Below are 6,304 nucleotides of genomic sequence, written 5' to 3'. Positions count from 1 at the left end.
CTATTGTGAACAGGAGTGTTTCCATGTGCTCTTTCTCTGATTACTTGTTATTGGTATATAGAAAGGCTACAGACTTTTGTAGGTTAATTTTGTAACCTGCCACTTTACTGAATGTGTTAATAATTTCTAGGAGGTTTCTGGTCGAATTTTTGTCATCTCTTAGATATAACATTATTTTATCTGCAAAAAGGGATAATTTGATCTCTTCTTTTCCAGTTATTACTCCTTTAATTTCCTTCTCTTGTACTACTGCTCTTGGAAGAGTTTCAAGCACTATATTAAAAAGTAGTGGAGATGGTGTATAGCGTTGTCTGGTTCCTGATTTTAATGGGAATGCTTACTGTTTTTCTCCATTTACGCTGAGGTTGGCTGTGGGTTTGTTGTATATAGCTTTGACTATGTTGTGGTATGTTCTCTCCAGTCCAATTCCCTCTTGGACTTTCAACGTAAATGCATGTTGAATTTTTGTCAGAGGCCTTTTCTGCATCTATTGAGTTGACCATGTGGCTCTTTTCTTTCAGTCCATTTATATGGTTTATGATGTTTATTGACTTATGTATTTTGAACCAATCCTCCATCCCTGGAATAAAGCCAACTTGATCATCGTGGATGATCTTTTTGATGCGTGTCTGTATGTGGTTTGCAAGGATTTTGTTGAGAATTTTTGCATCTATGTTTGTTAAGTATATGGACCTACAGTTTTCTTTTCTTTTCTTTTCTTTTCTTTTTTTTGGTTGTATCTTTACCTGGATTTGGTATTAGAGTGATGTTGATTTCATAGAAGGAATTTGGAAATTACTTTTCTGTTTCTATCTTTTTGGATAAATTACATAGTATTGGACATAGGTCTTTAAATGTTTTGTAGAATTCTGCTGTAAATCCATCTGGGCCTGGGTTTTTTTTTTAGTCGGGAGGTTTTGTATTACTGTTTCAATTTCCTTATGTGTTACGAGTCTGTTTAAACGGTTGATCTCTTCTTGGTTTAAGCTTTGGTGATTCCCATGATTTTAGGTACACATCCATTTCTTCTAGGTTTTCAAATTTTATAGCGTATAGATTTTTCAAGCATTACCTTATAACGTTCTGGATCTTTTTGTTGCCTGTTGTGATGTTTCCCCTTTCATCTCTGATTTTGTTGATTTGGAGTTGCTCTTTCTTTCTTTTGGTTGACTGGGCTAAGTGTCTGTTTCTCTTGTTTATCTTTTCAAAGAACCAGTTCATGGATTCGTTGATTCTTTGTGTTGTTTTCTTTGTTTCTATTTCATCAATTTCTACTCTTATTATTTTTATTTCTTCTTCACTGCTGGGTTTGGGTTTCATTTGTTGTTGCTTTTCAAGTGTCTTGAGTTGCAATGTTAAGTCATTTTTTGGTGTTATTTCTCCTTTTTGGCCCAGTATGTCATCAATTTTTGAAAAAGTTCCGTGGGATACTGAGTAGAAAGCATATTCTTTGGTGCTTGGGTGGAATATTCAAAATATGTCTGTTAGGTCTATTTGATGTATGGTATCATTTAATTCAGACATCTCTCTGTTTACTCTTTGTCCAGTTGACCTGTCTAATGGAAACAGGGAGGTATCGCAGTCCCCTACTATTACTGAGTTGTGGTTAATCTGTGTCTTAAAGTCCTGTAGTGATTTTTTTATGAATTTGGGTGCACCAGAGTTTGGTGAATATATGTTCATGATTGTAATATCATCTATAATCTTCTTGGTCAATTTTTCCTTTGATCAGAATGAAGTGACCCCTTTATCTATTCTGATTAGTTTTACTTTGAAGTCTATTTTTTCAGATATTAGAATTGAAATCCCTGATTGCTTCTTAGTGCCATTTGTTTGGAATATTGTTTTCCATCCTTTCACCTTAAGGTAGTGCCTATCCTTGAAGGTGAGATGGATTTCTTGCAGACAGCAAAGAGATGGATTTTCTTTCTTAATCTATTCACCTATCCCGTGTCTTTTGACTGAAGAGTTTAATCCATTGATATTTAAAGTTATTATTGAAAGATATGTATTGATTCCTATAATTTTGATTTCTGTTTGCATTTGTGGTCTAACTGTGTGTTTCCACAGTTAGAACTTCATTTAGTTTCTTTCTGTTATCCCTTGGATGTTATCCCTTGGATACAGTCATTCCTTTCTTCTGCTCTTTGTATTGCTTCAAGAATTCTCTGAAGGGATGCTCTTGTGGACATGAATTCTTTCAGCCTTTATGTTGTGGATGATTTTTCTTTCCCCTTCAACTATAATAGACAGTTTTGTTAGGTAAAGTAATCTGGGTTGGAATCTGTGGTCATTTAGAATTGGGAACACTTTGATTCAGGCTCTTCTGGCTCTCATAGTTTGCACTGAAAAGTCAACTGTAATTCTGATGGGTTTTCCTTTATATGTGACTTGTTTTCTTTTGCAGCTTTCTGTATTCTCTTTGTTCTATACGTTTAGTATTTTTACTATGATATGCTGCAGGGAGTTTCTTTTCTGGTCTTGTGTATTTGGTGTTCTATGTGCTTCCTGTATTTGTTTGGGCATGTCTTTCCTTAATTTTGGATTTTTTTCTTCTATAATCCTGAGATTCTTCTCCTTCATCTATGCCTATGGTCAGGCTGTGAAGGCTCTAGGAAACAAGTCTGAACAAGTGGGTTGGTCTGGGTGAGAAAGATCAGCGTGCAGTGAGTGGATCTGGGCTAAGAGGTTAGTCAAGAAGTCTGGGGTGCAAGAGCAGAAGTGGGTCTGTGCCCAAGGCTAGAAGAAGAATAGTATGTGGAGGCTGGGAGATTGACTGAATCAGGTTGTGGGAGTCAAGGTTCAGTGGGCAGGGTCAAAGTTACCAGAGAAGGGGGCTGGTATCAGGTGTGCAAAGGCAAGTTGGACATGGGGGCATACTGTGAAACTCTAGAAAACTAGACTGAAGAATTGTGTTGGTCTGGGTGGAAAGGATCAGAACACAGTGGGTGGATCTGGGCCAAGAGGGTAATGCAGAGTTCTGAGGTGTCAAGAGCAGAAGTGGGCCTGTGCCCACAGCTAGGGGAACAGGATGTTCTCCTTTTTATTTTATGTATAGGAATGTTTTGCCTGCGTGTAAGTGCACCATGTACATGCAACACCTGCAGAGGCCAGAAGATGGCAATGGATCCCCTGGAAGTGGAGTTCCAGACAGTTGTTAACCACCATCTGGGTGCTAGGAGCTGAACCATGACCTCTGCAAGAGCAGCAAGTGATCTGCTTGATATATAATCCACTAGTTTTATCAGTTGTTTCCTTTCAAGAGTTGTTCTATATTTGGTGAAAGCATTTGAAGAGGTTTATTTTTGCACTTGTTTCCTATAAACAATGGGAGCTATCTCTTCTTATCTCTGTCTTCCCTCATCAAGTCCTCTGACACCACAGAAGTGGCCACAGCAGTGTCCGTAGCTGGCATGGCCCATAGAAGTCCTATGACCTAGAAGAAAGCACATACAGGATTGGGTCTCAACTAACCCAGTCTCAGGCTGTCTCACAACATACAGCATTTGTGAGTGCTTGGTGTTTACTTGCCTTCAGTATCTCATGGACATACTGTGATTTTAGAGCATGATTTCTTTTTGAGACAGGGTTTCTCTGTAATCCCAGCTGTTCTGGAACTCACTATGTAGACTAGGCTGGCTTTGATCTCATAGAGATCTTGCTTCTGCCTCCCGAGTGCTGGAATTAAAGAAGTGCACCACCACCATGCCCGGCTGCATGAAGTATTTTGAACGTGTAACAGTTATAGACAACAGTATAGGAAGCACTCATGTGTGTACATCTAGGCTGAACAAAGTAATCTAACCAGGTTTTGAAGAGATATTTTGTTGCTGAATATTCTTCCTTGGGGTGGGAAGATGGCTTAGTGGTTAAAGTGCTTGACATACAAGCACAAGGACTGGAATTCCAATCCTCAGGATCCACCAAATGCAGGGTGGGACTGCCTGCCTGTAATTTCAGCCTCAGAAGGGGGATATGTATTTCCTAGAGTAAGCTTGCTTGTAAGAGTAGAGTAGCTATATCTGTGAGCTCTGTGGTTGATTGAGAGATCCTACCTCAATGAATAAAGCAAAACAATGGAGGATGATTCCCAGCACCAGCCTGGGGCCTCCACATGCGTGAACCTACAAATATATGCACACACACACATGCAAAACATGCACACACATGCATACCAAACACACACACACACACACACACACAGGAGAAAGGAAAGGGAAATCTCTTCCTTATTTCATGACAATTACCCTTCACTTTTTTTTGAAGTCTTGAATGGCTTCCGATTAGAATGTTGCTGTGTATCGTGCCCTAACTTGAACTAGGAGCTAATGTGAAATGTAATATACAACTAAGGGTGTGCATTATGTAGCATGAAAGATCAGTGTCTGGAGCTTTGGCTGCAGAATCAAGACTTTCAGGTTCCATTCAGCTCTGTTTTTTCCCACTACAGGTTGTACGATGGCCTGCAGCCTTTGTTGGCTATCACAGATCCAGAGATGATCAAAACAGTGTTGGTGAAAGAATGTTATTCTACCTTCACAAACTGGTGGGTAGATATATGTTCATTACAATGCAAACTCTACTTGTTAATTTATCGTAATTTTTCTTCAAATAATTGTAGCTTGGCTGAAAGTAGTAAAACAAGTAGAGAGAGTTTCCTATCTTCAGCTTTCCTAATGATAATTCCCAATGTTTTTCTTAATGTCTTAACTACTACCATAATGTCATAGTTTTATTTCTTGTTGCTGTGATAAAGTACTCTGATGAAATCAATTTAAGGGGAAAGGATTTATTTGGCTCACAGCTCCAGGTTAGGGCTCGTCATTGTGGGGAAGTCCAGGAAGGAACTTGAGGCAGCTCATCACATCACATCCATATTCAAGAGCAGAGTGCAATGGATTTGTGCATGCATGCGAGTACTCAGCTGGCTTTTGCCACTCTTGCACAGTCCAGGATGCCCTGCCTAGGGAATGGTGCCACCCACAATAAGCAGGTCTTCTCAGTAATTAAGACAATCCACAGACACAACCACAGGCCAACCTAATCTAGATAATAGTTCACTGAGGCTGTCTTCCTAGGTGATACTACATTGTGTCAAGCTGACAGTTAAAATGAAACATCAATGGCTGGAGAGATGGTTCAGTGTTTGAGAGCACTGTCTGCTCTAGCAGAGACCCTGAGGTTTGGTTCCCAGCACCTATATGGCTGTTAACAACCATCCATAATTCTAGTTCCAGGGGGATCTGACACTGTCTTCTGGCCTCTGAGGGCAATGCATGACATGAGTACATTTAACATACATTCAACCAAACACTGATACATATAAAATAAAAATAAGGACCCACAGGCCTCTCTCAGACCTGCAGGCCTCTCTCTCCCTGGTAAGTTGATTGAGCCCTCCACACCTTGACTGCCCCAGCCTCATTCACCCTCCCATCTCCCCCACTGGTCTCTCCTCCTAGCCTGGGTCCTGTCCCATTCCTTGTCTTGGCATCCCAGACACCTGGGGAACCACCACTGCTTCCTGATCCTTTGCATAGAGACCAGCTCAGTTCTTTCTTGGGTACCCAGGAGCACTGCTTCTGGGCCTGGCCTGCCCTGACTTCCCTCTAATTCTCTGGGCCTGCATGATCCCCCAGCCTCTTTCCTGGATGCCGGTGATGACCTTTTCTCTTCCTGACCCTTTGCATCCAGACCAGCTCCTCAATGCAGTCCCCTGGAGCCCTTGGGGCATCTTCCCGCCTCCATCTTCCTTTGCATCTCTAGATGGCGTGGCCAACAGCTGCCCTAGACCAGGATCTTTCCTGAGCCTGGCTCCCAGGCCAGTCTAACTCCCAGATTCCTGAGGTTAAAATCTTTCCTGGAGGGATCCAAACCTTAGGAGAAAGCCTGAGAGCATCTGATCCTCATCTGACTTGGGCCTCTGTGGGAACGCCTGAAGACAAAATCAATCTGGCCACTCCAATATAAAATCAAAAGAGAGAACTAGAAGCTGAGACGAACCAGCTTTTCATGTCCAAAAAGGACACCACAAAGACACATAAAGTTTACAAAAAGAAACAGATCTAAACTTGAAGGCTTGAGTCTCACATAAGAATCAGAAACTACAAAAGAAAGTCACATGTCAAAAGCACATAGAAAAAATAATAACATGAAAAACCAAAAATAACGTATCCCCAACAAATACCAATAGTCCTCTAGAGGAGTACAATGAGAACCCCCTAGAGATAGTGCAGGACATGGAACTCAAAAGAACAATTATAAACATGATAAAAGAATTCAGTGAATTTAAAGAACACACAAA

At 40.7% G+C, this 6,304-nt stretch overlaps 1 pseudogene; it reads left to right on the top strand.

Annotated features, from left to right (window-relative positions):
* Window positions 1-4,457: 4,457 nt before the first annotated feature.
* LOC103741168 overlaps window positions 4,458-6,304 on the top strand; it is a 33,199-nt pseudogene continuing 31,352 nt past the window's right edge.

The sequence above is a fragment of the Nannospalax galili genome, unplaced genomic scaffold, assembly GCF_000622305.1.
Source record: "Nannospalax galili isolate Female #2095 unplaced genomic scaffold, S.galili_v1.0 scaffold2440, whole genome shotgun sequence".
Taxonomy (NCBI): Eukaryota; Metazoa; Chordata; class Mammalia; order Rodentia; family Spalacidae; genus Nannospalax; species Nannospalax galili.
This window is presented reverse-complemented; position numbering and strand designations above follow the sequence as displayed.